Source organism: Protopterus annectens, chromosome 3.part0 (genome assembly GCF_019279795.1).
Source record: "Protopterus annectens isolate FY-2018-M chromosome 3.part0, PAN1.0, whole genome shotgun sequence".
In the NCBI taxonomy this organism is placed as follows: Eukaryota; Metazoa; Chordata; order Ceratodontiformes; family Protopteridae; genus Protopterus; species Protopterus annectens.
The window spans coordinates 470,266,415-470,284,251 of NC_056731.1; the positions used below are offsets into that span (position 1 = coordinate 470,266,415).

The window sequence follows — 17,837 nt, forward strand, 5'->3', positions numbered from 1 at the left end:
TGGACCTGCTGAGTCTATCTGCTAGTACGTTAGTCTCTCTGGGAATGTGCATTGTAAGGAGAAAGTGGTTTGAAGAGATCACTCATTCCACAATCTCATGGCCTCTCTGCACAAGGGATATGGGGTTCCCCCGTTTTTTGATGTACGAGACATCTGACATGTTGTTAGTATGAACTATCGTCCCCAGAGGGAAGCAGTCATGAGAGGTTTGCAACGTCAGGAGAACTGCACTCATCTTTATAACATTTATGTGCAATTTCCTCTCTGCCTGGGACCATGTGCATTGGACCATTCTTCCCTGATAATGCCTCCTCACTCCCAACAGGGAAGCATCCATGATCACTGTGGCTGTGGGATGGGAAAACGAAAAAGGTCTGCCTAGATATAGGTTGTCTGATAGCATCCAACACTGGAGATGGCATTTGCTAACTGGGGTTAGTTTGATAGGAGCCGATAAAGGATGGAACAGGATGCACCACTGAATTGCAATGGTCCACTGCAGTACTCACATGAAGAACCTCTCTAAAAGTACTAGACGTATTGCTATTGACATCAAACCTAGTGCTTGCAGAACTAGTTGTGCAGGAGGAGCTGGCATTTCCAGAAGTGTCTGTACTTGTTGCCTCAGAGATATAACCTATTGCTAAGCCAGCGCTATTTATGAACTTGTGTTCAATTGCACTCCTATGAACTCTAGGTCTTGCAGAGGAGTCAAGTATGACTTTGCCAGATTTATCGTGATTCCCAGTTGGTTGAAGGTCTGCAGTACTTTGTGGCTCAGAGGAGTTGATGCTTTGTTGATGCCATAAGGAGCCAATCTTTCAAATATGGAAACACCTGGAATTCTTGCAGTCTCAGGTGAGCTGCTGCCACTGCTACACACTAGGTAAACAGTTGATAATGACTGGCTCCCAGCCAGAAGGGCAGATGTCTCCTGGACCGTCTGTCTATTTTGATATGATAGTATGCATCCTGGAGATCCACAGAACACATCCACTCATCCTTGTGCAGAAGCTGCAATATGGACTGGACCCTGACCATCCAAAACTTTTAGTTACGTACTTACCATAACGATAGATGTATGTGATCCATCTCGCCTACATTCATTACTGACGGGCTCGGAGCCGAGATTCGGCTCCGACTCGGCCACTATAACTAGCACAATGTCTCTCATTGGCTGGGCTAACCCTGTATCCCAGGATGCATCACGCCCAAGCCCCCAGATCTTGTTTGCCCCAATATTATTTTCCCACATACACCACACCACAAGGATATATATGTAAGAGGAGAGAAAAAATAATATCCTCAGAGGAATCAGAATACAAGTTTCCTCCAAGTCCAACAGGTAGGGGGATGGAGGGCAGGTACGTAAGAATGTAGGCGAGATGGATCACATACATCTATCGTTATGGTAAGTACATAACTAAAAGATGTAATGTGATCCTATCTCGCCTACATTCATTACTGACGGGACAGCGACCCTAGCACCTAAATCCCGGGAGGCTAACTGGAAAACACTCCTGAGCACTGTGGAACCAAAGGAAGCCTGACCTCTAGAGGCCACGTCCAGTTTGTAATGAGAAATAAAGGTATGTGGAGAAGTCCAAGTAGTATCTCATCTATGGATAGTCTAGGATGAAAAGCCACTGAAGTTAACATAGCCCTGGTAGAATGTGCCTTAACTGGAAAGGGAAGATCCTTACCTGCTAATGCATAAATAAATGAGATGCAGTCTCTAATCCACTTAGCTATGATGCCCTTAGTTACAGATCTGCCAATTCTATTGTCCGAAAAGGACACAAACAACTGATCTGATTTCCTCTCCTGTTGTGTCCTATTTAAATAAAACCTCAGTTGTCTATGCACATCCAACTGGTGACATTTGTATTCCACTTTGTTGGAAAACCGTGGAAAAAAGACCGGAAGCTCAATAGACTGGTGGAGACAAAGGGCAGAAGAGACCTTATGGAGAAAAGAAGGATTAAGTCTCAGAGATACTCTGTCCTTATGAAAAATTAAATAAGGAGGTTTAACAGAAAAAGCTTGAAGCTCCGATACCCTTCTGGCTGAAGTTATGGCTACCAAGAAGGCAGTCTTCCATGACAAAAATTTAAACTCGCAGGAAGCTGCCAGCTCAAAGGGAGAAGACGACAAAGCTCTGAGCACCACATCTAAATCCCATGGCAAGACGGGTTGCGAAACCGGAGGGCGAAACAACCAGGCTCCTTTCAGAAAGGCTTTACACAGCTTATGACCCATGAGGGAAGGCTCATGTGCAACATGATAATTGGAGATTGCTGCCAACTGAACCTTTATAGTAGAGGCAGCCGATCCCTGTCTAAAGAGTGTTGCTAAGAAATCTAACACCGCTGACACAGGGGCTGAAAGGGGATCAAGATCACGTTGCTGAGCCCAAATTGCAAATCTCTTCCATTTACTAGAGTATATTGTCCTAGTAGAAGACTTGTGGGAGGAAGACAGAATATGTACTACTTCCGGGGTAAAGATATGCTGTCTGACTAAATTCGGAAGTGGAGAAGCCATGCAGCGAGCTTGAGTGTTTGTAGGGATGGATGGAGCTGTCCTGACTGATGAGTCAATAGGTCTGGAGCTGGGTCCAGAATCCAAGGACCATCCAACTGCATACTTCTGAAGGAAGGGGAACCAAACATGACGGGCCAGTGTGGTGCGATCAAAATTATCTTGCTTCCCAAGCAGGTAGCCTTCTGAATCACTCTTGGTAGAAGAGGGACCGGCGGGAAGGCGTAGAGCAGACCGGAGGGTCAATTGTGGACTAGAGCATCCCTGGGTGACTCCCCCTGTGGGGGGATCAGAGTGAAAAAATTGCTGCACTTTGCATTCAGGGGGCTGGCAAAGAGGGCGCAGCAGGGAAGGCCCCACTTGGAGAAGATCTGAGCAGCCACTCTGTCGTTCAGGGACCACTTGTGAGGCATCAGAAAAGCTCTGCTCAGCCTGTCTGCTATCACACTGGACTTCCCCGGAATGTGCGTTGCCACTAGAAAGCGCTGGGAAGCGATCGCCCAATTCCACACTCTCATGGCCTCCCTGCAAAGCGGGTAGGACTTGGTTCCTCCCTGCTTGTTCAGATACCAGACAACCGACATATTGTCGGAAAGAATCGCAATAGTTCCCCTGGGAAGAGAGCTGTGAAGTGCCTGCAATGCTAGAAGCACCGCTCTCATCTCTAGAACATTGATATGCAAGTGAACCTCGTGGTCTTGCCACGTACCTTGGACCGTCTTGCCCAGATAATGCCCCCCCACCCTATCTGGGAGGCGTCCGTGGTTACTGTGGCAAATGGGGATGGGGGGCTCAAGGGTCTCCCTTGATCCAGATTGGACGAGAGAAGCTACCAACGCAGATCCTGCCGGCATCTCTCCGTGATGAGAATCGGATGGGACAAGGGGCGTTCCTGATATGACCACTGGGCCGAAAGGAGCCACTGAAGTATTCGCATGTGTAACCTGGCTAGCGGAACTAGGAGAATGGTAGCCGCCATTGATCCCAACAACTGAAGAACCATCCTGACTTAGGCTTTTTCCCGGGGTAGTAAAGCCAGGACTTGGGCCTGTAACACTTTTATTCTCTCTGTCGGTAGGAAAGCTCTCATCTCTACAGAGTCTAGCTCTGCGCCGATAAAGGCAACACGCTGTGATGGCAGCAATACAGACTTTGCCCAGTTGAATGAAATCCCTAGAAGATGGCCCAATTTGACAGTAGCTCTCGTGGCTTGAACAAGTAGATGCCTGGTGGGGGCAGTGAGGAGCCAGTCGTCTAGATAAGGAAACATCTGGAATCCTAGACATCTCAGGTGAGCTGTCACCACTGCCAGACACTTGGTGAACACCCTGGGGGCTGTGGTGAGACCAAAGGGCAGGGCCGGAATTGAAAATGACTGGCTCCCAGCTGGAAGCGTAAATGATTCCTGGAAGCCTTGTTTATCTTGATGTGATAATAGGCATCCTTGAGCTCGAGGGAGCACATCCATACTCCTTTTTCCAGCAATGGGAAAATGGATTGCAAAGTGACCATTTGGAACTTGGACTTCTTTACAAAGCGGTTTAGACGGCTGAGATCCAGAATGGGTCTCAAGTCCCCTGTTCTTTTTGGCACCAAAAATAACCTTGAGTAAGTTCCTAATCGGATCTGGTCTGCGGGGACTGGTTGGATGACTCCTTTTTCTAGCAGCTTTGAGACCTCTATTGCTGCCTGATCCCGTTGACTGGGTGAAACGTCCGTGATTTTTCTTGATGGCGGGGGAGGGGGGGGATGAATAAAGGGGATGGTGTAACCTCCGGTGATGATACAAAGCACCCATCGATCCTGAGTGATGGACTCCCAGGCCAGAAGATGCTCCGGAAAATGACCCCCGACTGGCTCCGGAGACGCACAGTCGGGTAATCCCTCAGGGACGTTGTTAGGAGGAACCATGAAAGGACTCGCGGTCTCCTGTATTGCGGGGGCCTCCGCCGCCTCTAGGGCGACGCCTTCCATTAAAATTCCCCCCTCCTCTGCCCCTGGAGGGGTCACTGATGGGCAGGGGAAGACTTTTGAGACTTTCTGAACCACATTTTCCCTCCCCTCTGAGCCTTGGGGTAAGGTCTAGAGGGAAGCGAAAAACAGGCCCCAACGGCAGACAAAGTCTTACCCTCTTGCTCACATCTAGTGAGGGTGTCTTTCACTTTGGGTCCAAAAAGGGAGGACCCGTTGAATGGGGCATCCGTGAAAGAAGACTTGAAAGCCTCTGCAAACTGACACAAGCGCATCCAAGCTTGCCTCCTGAGGGCTACGCCCGAACTCGCTGCTCTACCCGCCCCCTCGGCTGCATAAGATATGAGCCTCATGGACGAGTTGACGATGGAAGAAAGGGTAGACAGCTGGGCGTTAACAGACTGGGCCAACGCCTCAGGCAAGTTACCCGACAGGGTATCTCCCAACTCCTTTATGAGATCCCTTTGGAGCTGCGTAAAATGACACAAGTAATTCAGCGACCGCGAGGTAAAGGTCGCTGAAGACAGGGTACGCTTCCCATACCTATCCATACTCCTAGACTTCTTATTAGGAGGATGGATGGAAGTAGAAGCCTCTGCCATGTCCTGCTGAGTGGCAGACGTCACCACCATAGCAATCACAGGTACTCCCTTGGTCAAAAATTCTTTCCCAGGAGGCGCAGATAAGAACTTATTGGGGTGGCTAGGAACTGGCTCCACAGAGTCAGGGTGTTCCCACACCCTTCGACAAATAAGATCCAATAATTCATCGAAGGGTGGAGACACCCAGGAGGTGGAAGGCTGGGCTCCGAAGGCCTTGAGGAAGACCGACTCCTCCTCAGAAGGGTTTTTGGATGGCCAGTCGCCCCGCTGTCTCAAGATCTCCAGGATATCGGAGAATGAGACATCATCAGAGGACGACTTCGGGGACCGTTCTGCATCATCGAGGTCGGTGTCCGAGGTGACAGACTCATCTGGGGAGTCTATGTGCTTCCTCTTGCACAACTTCTTCCTGGGAGGCTCTTCAGGTACAGACTCTTAAGGGCCCTCAGAAAGTAGGGGACCACACATGTAGGTATCCTCAGGCCTAGGAGCCCTGCTGTCCAGAGATAGGGGGACACCAGAAGCTCTAGTCGCAGCGTCTAGGGAAGGAGTTGCTGATTCAGGTGAAGTCACTATGGACTTGGCCAGCGCGCTCCTCATAGCCACGAAGGCAGGTCCACCAGAATCGGATGAAAAACCCGCCTCCGAGACCATGACCGGAATCGGGGTACCCCTAGCCGAAGCACCAAGGGGGAGACTCATAGCCGCAGTCTGAAGCCCCGATGTATCCCCCTCGGGTTCGACTGAGGACACCCGAGTACCGAAACCTGTAGAAGGAATGGAAAAGGTTGGAGCTGATGTCGGATCGGAAAGACTAGCAGGAGGTTTCAGAGCCGACCCAGGAACTTCACTCGATTCAAAGGACTCCGGCTCTGACAACACCGAGGTTGCCGGAGGAGTAAGAAATGGAACCGATATAGTAGCTGGCTCCGGAGCCGACTGGGCTGGAGCCGAAAATAATTTAGTTAACACTGGCGACTGGAGGAACCTCTGGACCACCCTATCGACATCCGAATCAGAGAGCCTGGAGGACTTGGAGGAGACAGACGGGGGTTGAGAAACGTTCTCTGTCAGAACCGAGACAAGACTGGGGAAACAGCTCCAAATTGGCTCCAAAAGGATTGGAGCCGAAACAGGCTCGAGAACCACCGCAACCTCCTTTGGCGCCGAAGACCGTGGAACCGACAAAGCCGACCCGCAACAGAGAATACTTCCTGCGGCTCCGAGACCAGTGGAGCCAAGGAAGGAGACATAGCCTTGGACAGTACTTCCTGTGGCTCCGAGACTAGTGGAGCCGAGGAAGATGTAGTTTTAGACCTTTTCTCCGGAGGCTCCAATGAACTAGTCGGAGACGGAGACTTCATTTTAGACTTTGACCTGGATATCTCAGAGGGAGGAGAAGACGCCAGAGTTTCCTCAAAGGAGGGTTTAATCAAACCCTTGAGGATAAGTTTATTTTTTCTCTCCTGTAAAACCCTGGCAGAGAAGGCATGACACACACTGCAGGATTCCTGCAAGTGTATGGCACCAAGACAATATACACAGATGGCGTGGCCATCAGTCAGCGACATCTTATACGCACATTTGGCACATTTTTTAAAGCCAGATGGCTTATGTTCTTTTGGTTCCTTGCCCGACATAAGGAACACAATCCACAAGTAGAGCAACAATATTTCGAATTTAAACAATAAGTCACACGAAGCACACTCAGCAACACAAGGTAGGGAGGGAGGAAAGGGCTCTAACTTAAATGCCCGACACTAACAACACAAGATAGGGCAAAGGCCCTCTAACTCAAACGGGCCTAGCCCACCAAACAGAAGGATTAACCAATAAACAAACGCAATCAGTCACAACAATGGATACAACAGACAACACAGCTATTAGAATAGCTTTTTTTGGCATAATAACTCAAAGCTATAAGTTCAAAAACAAAAGAGAGGGTACTTAGCCACAGCCAAGTTGAAACCACGTCGTTACTCTAGGAGCGGCAAACGAGATCTGGGGGTTTGGGCGTGATGCATCCTGGGATACAGGGTTAGCCCAGCCAATGAGAGACTTCGTGCTAGTTATCGTGGCCGAGTCGGAGCTGAATCTCGGCTCTGAGCCAGTCAGTAATGAATGTAGGTGAGATAGGATCACATTACATCTTTGACTTCTTGACATATAGATTTAGCTTGCTTAGATCCAATACTGGTCAAAGGTCCCCCATTTTTTGAGCACCAAAATGAAGTACAAATATGTTGTTCAGCCGGGAACTTTTGGATGGCTCTTTTTTAGAAGGTTTTGAACTTCCCAAAAGGTGAACTTCCTCTGACTGGGTGGTACGTCAGGGAGATTCCTCCTGGGACTTGGAGGTCAAAGGGAAAAGAGAATGTAGTAACCTCTGGATATTAGGCTTAACACCCAGCAGTCGTTTGTTAAATTTGTACAGGCATCTGAGTGCAATAATAGCCCCTGACTATCTCCAGAGTAGGATAGCTAGGCAATGCTTCAGGAGCGCTGATACGGTTGGTCAGAGAAGGGTTCTCTGAAGCCCGGGTTTGTAGACACGGTCTGCCTCTAGGGCGGCGCCTGCCATTAAATCCTCTTCCTCTCAAAGAGGAATCTTCTAGAGGATTCTGGAAAGAACCTTTGAGATTTTTTTGAAGTAAAATTTCTTAGCCCCTTATTGGTTCCTTGAAAAGGTCCTCTGAGGGGTAGAAAATTTGATCCACACTGCAGACAAGGTCTTCCCCTACTGCTACTTGCAGCTGAGTGTGTCCTTGACAGATGGTCCAAAAACGGGGGAGCCATAAAAGGAGGCATTCATGAAAGATGCCTTAAAAGGCTCCACAAACCCGCATAGCCTCACCAAAGCACGTCTCCTCAATGCTATGCCTAATCCAGCTGCTCGAGAGGTGCCTTCTGCAGCGTGAGAGATTAACCTCATCTTGAGGTCCTTCTCTGACAAGGTCTCTGTAAGTGAGTTGGTTAGCTCCTTGACCAAGTCTCTCTGAAGTTGAGTAAAATGGGCCAGGTAGTTTAATACCCTCAGCCCAAAAGTGGCTGAGGCGTAGATACACTTCCCATGTCTATCCAAAGACCGGTACTCCGTTTGGGATATGGACTGTGGAGCTCTGCTCAGCCATCTCCTTCTTTTTGTCTGCCAACACCACAATAGCATCAACGGGAACACCTTTGCTCCAATGCAGCCTGTCACTAGGTGGAGTTAAATACTTGTCTGCATGTTTTGGAATAGGTTCCACAGTGTCGGGTTCCTTCCACGCCCGACAGGAAACTAGATCAATAAGTTCATCCACTGGGTGGCTTATTCAGGATGTAGATGGGCCTGCCCCTAATGCCTCCAGAAACACCGTCTCCTCAGAAGAGGGAGGTTGGGAGGACCCTCCACCTTTCTGTCTCAACATTTCCAAGATGTCTCCAAAGGTGACATCTTCAAGTGGAGATCTTGGGGATCCCTCTCCCTCATCGAAGTCAGTGTCTTCAGTTAAGGACTCCACAGAGGAGTCTAAGTGCCTCCTCTTGCACTTTTCTTGTCATGCATCTCCCCTGCGGGTGGCTTAGAGGAAGAATCGGAAGATATAGGGCCCCCCTGGGGATAGCAATAGTCTCAAGGCTAGTTTTGGTGGCTGACCTAGGACAGGCTAGTTTTGGTGGCTGACCTAGGACAGGATGGGTGGGCTCAGGGGTCAGAAGAGATGTAGACAGGGTTGGATCAGGGGGAAGAGGGGGAACGCAGCTGTAGGTCTAGAGAAAGCCCTCTCTACCACCCAAAAGGCTGTCAGACTCGAGGAAACCCTCTCCTCCTTTCCCAGAGCTGAAGCTACATGGGGTAAATGAGTACAATCTGCCCTGGAGCCGAAACCTCCAGATAGCATCAGACCCAAGCTGTTGAAGACCAAAGCACTTAGGGGAAAGGACAGATTTGATAAGGTTAAAACAGATGCCTGTCCCCTGGGGGTCAGTGCTGACATCTCAGACCAGAGACCTGCTCTGCTTCAATGGTATTGGAGCCGAGCCGGTCTGAGACCCTGACGGAGTCGAAGAAATCATTATCCTTGGACCCGTCGACAACTCCCTCAGAAAAAACAGATCCTGGGATTCTGAAGCAATGGTTTGGATAGGAAGAGGAGCATGTACAGACAGTGATGGAGATCTCATGGATCCTGGATGGGACAGAGATGGCAAAAGTCCCAAATCTATCTGTGCCTTGAGAAAGCTCCACATCATCCTGTCTATATCTGATCGAAGAAGGCTCTGAGATAACCTAGAGGAAGTCGAGGAGTGCCTGGATATTGGTGATTATGTCTTAGAGGTAAGGAACCAGGGATTCAAGTTTTGATGCCAAAACTGGAGTTTGGCTCCAAGACCTCAGACCCAAAGATGTTGGATCCAAGGAAGACATTCTTGGTGCAGGTGACTCTATAATAACCACAGTCAAATCCTGTGAAAAGAACGGATGCATAGACTTATCTGCAGCCAGCTTTGGATCTGAGCAGACTATAGGATCTGAAAGAACTTTAGATGCACTCAGATATGAGGACTTTGGATTTGGTAGTCTGGTTCTTTTCTTTGCATGAGAAGAGGAATAAGCTCCCGGAGAAGCTCAGGAGGCTCTTCATTTAAGATCCTTGGAGATCGACAACTTAGCAGGAGTTTGAGCCCCAGAAGCAGGCAAGATCCCCTTCAAAATTAACTTGATTTTACAGTCCGAGAGGGCGTGCAGGTTGAAGGCCACACAGATAGAACAGTGAGCATTGCAGATGTCTGGACCCCAGACAACAGACGCACTTCTTATGGGCATCAGAATTAATAATTTTGTGCTGAAAAGAAGTGCATCTTTTGAACCCTGTAGGCTTATCCAGTCTATCAGACATACTGACACAAGATCATGTATATATATATATATATATATATATATATATATATATATATATATATATATATACACACACACACACACACACACACACACACACATACACACAGAAAAACTATAGAGTAAAGGCAAAAAAAACTATAAAGTCCTTTTTATATATACCAACTACAGATTCATTTGAGAAAGTGTCAGGCCTAAAATTTAACCATAATAAAGCTAAAACACTACTAATAAACAAACAAACAAGCAACCTTAAAGTAAAACTCTTGCAAAAACTTTAACTGGGAAAATTCACACTTGAAATACTTAGGAGTTAATATGGAATCCAGTTATAAAAAATCAATTTCAGTTAACTATCCACACTTAACTAGTGCAATAATAAATCTGACAGAAAACTGGAACAGATTAATCTGATGTTGTTAATCTTCTTTCGATTCATCACTGATGGGTTCGCTTCTGAGCCCTTGGAATCGAGTTGGCCTATTACCAAGCTCGCCCCAGCCAAAAATCTCTCGAGCTAAGCTTTTACCCAGAATGCCCCGTTACCGCAGATCTCGTTTGCCACGTATCTGTACAGCCGTGTTTCAGCCGAGCTCTCGGCTAAGTGAAAACGTTTTTGATTTTTTTGTGTGAAAAACTCATTGAGATTTCTTCCTTTATTGAGCGTTAGTCTTTTTTGTGTCAGATTACAGTTAGATCTTGTTTCTTCTTCTTCCTTTTTCTACCCGTTGGTAAACTTTCAAGTACCATTGTTGGTATAGCCCACTCTCCTTACCCTTATGGTATTCCTCCAATACCATAGTTAGTATTCCTACTTTCCTTCCTAACCTGTTAGTGCCTTTCAATAGTAAGTTTCTGTTTTGTGTATATCTATAATACTGTGTGGTTTTGAACTCTGTCTGAATTGCATAAATAGACTCATTTTCAATTTTGTTGTTGAAGTGCTAGCCTGTTGTCTCTCTCTTTCAAGATATCGGATAAGAAGAGTACTTCGGGTTTTAATTATTGCACTTCATGTAACGGCAAGTTACCTAATAGTGACTCTCATGATGATTGTGTGTATTGCTTGGGGGTGCCACATCTTTCAGTGCAACTTCCCTGTGGCATTTGTCAAAGCTTCAGTCAACACACTCTGAATGAGCGCAAGAATAAATTGATACTGAAAGGATTACTTAAGTCTCCCTTTTCAGAGGCCATTTCTGCAATGGAGGTCTCAACCCCTCCCACTAAAGACAAAAAGAGGTCCCACTTGGTTCCCTCTTCACCCTCAGGTGATCAAGGTTAGCCTGTGAAATCAAAAGTTCCAAAGCTGTCCTTGGAGCATAAATCGACCTCGTCAGCACCGTCCTTGTCAGCTTCGAGCACTTCGTAACTTACCGATATCAGCGCCTGCTTTGGCTCCGATTCTGCCTCCGGCACAGACAATAGACCTCACCATGCCTGCTATGACTTCGGCACCTGTGATCACTCCGGCTCAGTGCACGCCTTTGATGCCTGCCTCTGATATGACATTGAAACCCTCTGGATTGCCTCAGAGTGCCCCTTCAGCCCCAAGTATTGTTCCCCCTAAACTGGACATGACCCCTTTGATCCTGGTCTCGAAACTTGAGACATCGGTGCTGGCAGACCTTGCACCACGGACCCAATACTCTCCTTCCATAGATCCGTTCCTGGGTCAAACGCATTGATCATTGATCGACCTGACTCTCCGTCTGAAGTATCCATTAGATCCATGAGAAGCCTGTCAGAACTCGATGTGGTGGGTCTTCTGGACCTGCTGTTGGCAGCCAGGGGGGATACCCACAACTTCTAAGACCCATCTGCCTTCAGGACTTGGGTTGGTTTCTCCACGGACTCCATCTTACTGTCCTCCGACCATTCTGGTTCTGAAGCTTTCTGCAACGACGTCCTTCTCAGAACCCACCACTTCGCTGCCTATAGTGGACCTCACTCAGCTCTGGGTTTGCCCCTTTGGTCCTTGGTTCCTGTGGAACCAGTCCTTCCTCAATCTTGGGATGGGGGGGGGCGGGCTCTTCGGCTTGGAGAATGGTTCTGGGTGTGCCTTCGGTTCCATCCACATGCCAGTGGTTGTCACATCTGCACCGATCCTGCTTGAGGCTCCGTCCGCAGTGGCAGGCTCATCAGAGTGGGGTGTAACCCCAGTCCTGAGGTTGTCTTTCTCAGTTCCGGGCTCCCATCCCTCTTCGAGCGGAACTGCTTTCTGCACAATGGAAAGGGCTCTTGCTTCTGGAAGCACTCCACTGACATCGGAACCCAAGTTCTGGCCCCCTGAACTACAGCTGCCACAGACCACCTCTCCCCGGGGCACCATGTGGAGAAGCCGCAGGACACCCCTGCTCAGGGTGCCCACTCTTCAGAGTCCTCCTCAGAGGCCTCTACTGAGGAGCCCCCTTGGAAGAGATCATGCAAGAGGAAGCACGTAGACTCGCCTGAGGAGTCTCTAACAGAAGACACAGATTACGATGATGGTGAAGTTCCCCGCGTCACCTCCTGATGATGTGTCCTTTGGAGACATCACTGGAATGCTGAAACAGAGAGGTGACTGGAAGCCCTCCAACCCTTCATCTGGGGAGTCCGTGTTCCTGCAGGCTTTTCCTGCCTGGCCATCTACCTCTTGGGTGACCCCCTCACCTGCTGATGAGCTCGTCCAGCTCGTTGTGCAGCGCGCTTGAAAGAGCCCTGATTCTATTGAGGTGATCCCTTGGAGACCAGAAAAAATTCTTTCCCTGCCTGAGAAGAACCCACACTGATCCAGAGGGTTACCAGTCGACACTATGGTGGTGGCAGCAGCCACGAAAAAGGACTTTGCTGAAGAGAGACCTGCTGCCCACCTGCCCAACACAGAGTCCCAGCCGGTGGACAGACTTGGGAAGTAAATTTATGCATCAGCGACCTTTGCCGTGTGATCTCTGAACTACTTGGCAAATTTCACAAGGCTCCAAAGGGACTTGATCTCTGAACTCTCTGGAACACTCACAGGTCAGGTGTCTGACAAGGTAAAGGACAAAGTTGTCTCGCAGCTCGCAACCCTGGAATTGATCTCCAACTCCTCCATGAGGTTGCTATCACATGCAACCGAAGGGGCGGCTAGAGCGGCGAGTTCAGGCATCGTCATGAGACGTCATGCCTGGATGCGCATTTGTGATCAAGCTGGGTCCCTTCAAGTCTTCCTTTCTGAATACTCCCATTGAAGCATCGTCCCTTTTTGGCTCTAAGGTGAAGGACACGCTAGCCAGGTGAGAGCAAGATGACAAGACCCTGTCTGCCGTAGGCCTATGTTTTTCCAACCCTCAAAGTTCTTTTCCAGGAATCAGAGGAGAGGGAAAATGTGGCACAAAAAAATCTTAGGGTCCTTTCTGTGCCACATGTGGTGATGACACCCCCAGGGGCAGAGGGGGTAACAATTCCAGAAGATGCACCTATAGGGGTGGGGGGTGGGGTCCTCATAACCAGGGTTCCAGGGATACCTTCTCTGGACAGCCTTACCAGCGCTCCTGAAGAGCAGCCTGATTGCTTACCTCTGGAATCATCTGTGGTTCATTTTTCTCTGCACCAAGCTGCCTATTACCTATTACTCTATTACCACCAATCATTGGGTGCAGAGTATAATCACCAGAGATTACACCATTCCCCTTTCTTGTCAACCAACAATTCCAAAAAAGCTTCCTGTCAATCCACCAAGTCAAAGGGAAGACCCAGCTTCAGAAATAAAAAAGCTGTCTCAAAAAAGAGTCATCCAACCAGTCCCATCAGACAAACACGGATCCAGATTCTACTCAAGATTCTTTTTGGTGCAAAAAAAAGACAGGGGACTGGAGACCCATTCTGGATCTCAGCAGCTTGAACAAGTCTGTCACCGAAACCAAATTCCGGATGGTCACGGTTCAGTCCATTCTCCCTTTTTTAAGGGAAGGCGATTGGATGTGCTCCATAGATCTCAGGGATGCGTATTACCACACCAAAATGGACAAATGCTCCAGGAGTCTGCTTCGCTTCCGTCGGGGAGGCAGTCACTCTCAGTTTCGTGCCCTGCCATTAGGTCTCTCTACAGCCTCCAGAGTGCTCACGAAGCATATGGCAGTGGTCACAGCTCATTTGAGGCTACAAGGATTCAGAGTGTTTCCATATTTGGACGACTGGCTCCTCACCGCCCGCACGAAGCGTCTACTGGTAACAGCCTGCATTACACTCTCTCTCTGGCAAAAACTCTGGGAATAACAGTACACTGGGAGAAATCAAACCTTGCTCCTATGCAGCAAATAGAATTCACTAGTGTTCAACACCCGGTCCTGTCTAGTGTCACTCCCAACTCACAGACTCCAGTGATTGAGGCTCCAGCTCCAGGTGATACTCTTTCAAAACAAAAGTTTTAGCAAGGGAGGTTCTTCAGGCCCCAGGTTCCATGGCAGCTTCAATCCCGATAGTACCCCTCGCGAAGTTGCACATGCGAATTCTGCAATGGCTATTTCTTTCGCAGTGGTTCCAAAACTAACATCCTCTTAGTTCCCAGATTTATATAACCAACTCCTGCAAGCAGGACCTTCTTTGGTGGATGAGGCCAGATAGACAACTTTGGAGTCACCTACTCCAGTCTCCTCAGCCCAAGGCCATTGTGACCACAGATGCTTCCCTGATCGGGTGGGGGTGGGGGGGGGGCATTTCCAGAGAAAGACAGTCCAAGGCACATGGTCCATCCTAGAGGCCAACCTGCATATCAACGTTCTAGAACTGACAGCGTTGCTGTTAGCGTTGAAAGCATTTCACCCAGGTCTCCCTTCTGGGACGATTGCAATTCAGTCAGACAATATGTTAGTGGTCTGGTATATCAACAAGCAAGGAGGAACCAAGTCCTACCTCCTGTGTCGAGAGGCCATGAGAATCTGGCAGTGGGCGATAGCTTCCAACCGCTTTCTGATAGCAATGCATATCCCGGGGAGCTCCAATGTAATTGTGGACAAACTGAGCAGATGCATCCTCCTGCCTCACAATTGGTCCCTCAATCTCGAGGTGGCAACAGAAATCTTCATCCATTGGGGCCAGCCTTGCTGCGATCTTTTTGCCTCCGCAGTGAACAAGTGTAGCAGCTATTTCGTCCTATTCCCCCCATAGGGGGAGTCCCCAAGGGACGCTATGCTCCACGATTTGCCCATGGGACTTCTTTATGCTTATCCCCCCACCCACAGTTCCTAAAGAAAGCTCTTCGGTTGAGATGCAAGGTGATTCTCATAGACTCGTTCTGGCCTCGACAAATATGGTTCCCCTTTCTTCGGCCTCACCTAGTATACACGCCGTGGATTCTGGACCCTCTTCCTGATCTGATTACTCACCCCCAAGGGTTGAACCACCCGAATCTGTCCCGTCTCAAGCTAACGGCTTGGTTTCTCCACTTCCGTTAGTTGCCAGGCAAGCTAATCTCACCTCACCTGTTCGGGACATCATTCTGGCCTATCATAAACCATCCACCAGAAGACAATATCAGGATAAATGGAAAAGGCTCTCCATCTGGTCTAAGGATAACATGCTAGACCCGTATTTGTCTCCAGTGACTACAGTGCCGCAATACCTGGCTAAGTTTTTTGATAATGGAGCCTCTGCCTCCATCGTACAAGTGCACCTGGCAGCGATTTCTAATTTCCACAATGGTCTAGATGGCACCCCTCTCATCTCTTTACATCTATGCAAAGCCTTTCTCAAGGGAACCTCTCACATCAGGCCACCTGTCAGACAGCCTGTGGAACCATGGAACCTCACTTTAGTCCTTCAGTCTTTGACTCAAACCCCCTTTGAACCAGCAGCTAAGTGTGACCTAAAGTTCTTGTCCTGGAAATCTTTGTTCTTAGTAGCCATCACATCAGTCATATGGGTCTCGGAGCTGCAGGCATTGTGTATCAAGAGGCCCTATCTGGTCATCCATAAAGACAAAGTATCACTCCGCACTAACCCATCCTTCCTCCCCAAAGTTGTTTCTGATTATTCCATTAACCAGAAGACTGACCCACCAGTGTTCTTTCTGAAATTTTCCAATAAAGGAGAGTACTGCCTACATTCCTTGGATGTACATAGGCAATTGAGATTCTACCTAGACAGGACCAAGCCTATCCATAAGTCTGAACAGCTTTTCATCTCCTTTTCTGGGCCTAGAATGGGAAATTCTGTTTCCAAGGTTACATTATCAAAATGGCTAAGGGACTGCATACGTTTTATCTATTCCCTCACAAAAGAACCTATGCCAAAGGTTAAAGCTCACTCCACTAGATCTATGGCAACATCTGTAGCTTTCCATTCCAGGGCTTCCATGGATGACATTTGCGCAGCAGCCACTTGGGCTAAACTTCATACCTTTATCAATCATTACAAATTGGACTTGGTCTCCAGAGAGAGCTGCCTTCGGCTCAATGGTACTCAGGAATGTTCTTCCATAAGGGCCGCCCATGGACCTCAAGGTAGCTTGGGATTCTGTCCCATCAGTGATGAATGGAAAGATGATTAACATCATCAGATAAAGAAGTTATGGCTTATCATAATGTTCCATCTGTGTTGTTCATTTTCTTTCATTCATCACATCCCACCCTCCTTCCCCTGCCAAAGGCTCCTGTGGGATGATTTGGGTCCCTGAGGTAACAGGGAGAAGGGCATTCCGGGTAGAAGCTTAGCTTGAGAGTTTGTGGCTGGCGCGAACTTGGTAATAGGCCGACTTGGTTCTGAGGGTTCAGAACCGAACCCACCAGTGATGAATAAAAGAAGATGCTCAACACAGATGGAACGTTATGGTAAGACATAACTTCTTTTATTTTTCACCTTTGAAGACAGACTATTACAAATTAAAATGATAATATTACCAAAAATTGTATTTGTCAATCAAACATTAATTCTTCCCCAACTTAAAGGGACCATAAAAAAAAAATTATATTTTACTCAAATTCATATGGTATCCAAAAAGACCTTCTACTGACATGCAAGAAGCTGGGAGGAAGGAGATATTGGTTTTCCAAATACAGACCATTACTTAAATTTAATTATTATTACGACAGTACTCTTATGGCTAAACTTATCATACTCATCCTGCTGGAAATCAATTCATGAGAATATATTTATTAGAAAATAACAACATATTACTTGCTCCTCTCATTAAAACAGAAAGAAATGTCTTTATGTGGATTCTAAAAACTATACTCTAAATGTTAAACAGAATTTCACTTTCTTTTCACTAACTCACCTATTTTTAATATTAATTTTAATATTATTAATAACAGTATTCTCGATAGCTTTTACAAGTGAATGTTTGTTCTCTTTTGATACAAGTAAAATGTTAGAGTTAAAGAAAAGCAATTTGTTGTATTGGAATAAATTTATGACAGGAAATAAAATATATTCTGCAGATTACATGATAGCTAGATACAGTTTGTAGAATAGCAATTGGCTTGATATTCAAACTTGTAAAGAATTAATTCAAAATAAAATTATATTAACATTAGACACACATAATAAAACCATACCCAAAATCCTAGAGTTCCTCTCTAATATCAACAATGGTTCTTCTATGGGTACCTCATTCATATCACGGATATATAGAACTATTAGAAGTAAATTTAGCAATCCAGACTTTATCCTTCTGGAATTACTCAACTAAAATAAACAAAGAGGAGTTTACAACAAATAACAAAAACTCTGAAATCAGCAGAAGATCAACATCTTCTCTTTTCTATACTGGAGAAAATACACAAGCAAATTCTTATATAGAAGCTTCTTAATACAAAGTTGCCATAATTTACAAAGAAGATATAAAGTGTTGGTGATGTGAATCAACACTTGATGCTATT

The 17,837-nt window shown here is 47.2% G+C and overlaps 1 protein-coding gene across 1 annotated transcript in view; it reads right to left on the reverse strand.

Annotated features, from left to right (window-relative positions):
* MLH1 (mutL homolog 1) overlaps positions 1–17,837 on the reverse strand; it is a 2,895,606-nt gene that overhangs the window by 544,355 nt on the left and 2,333,414 nt on the right. The window lies entirely within an intron of this gene.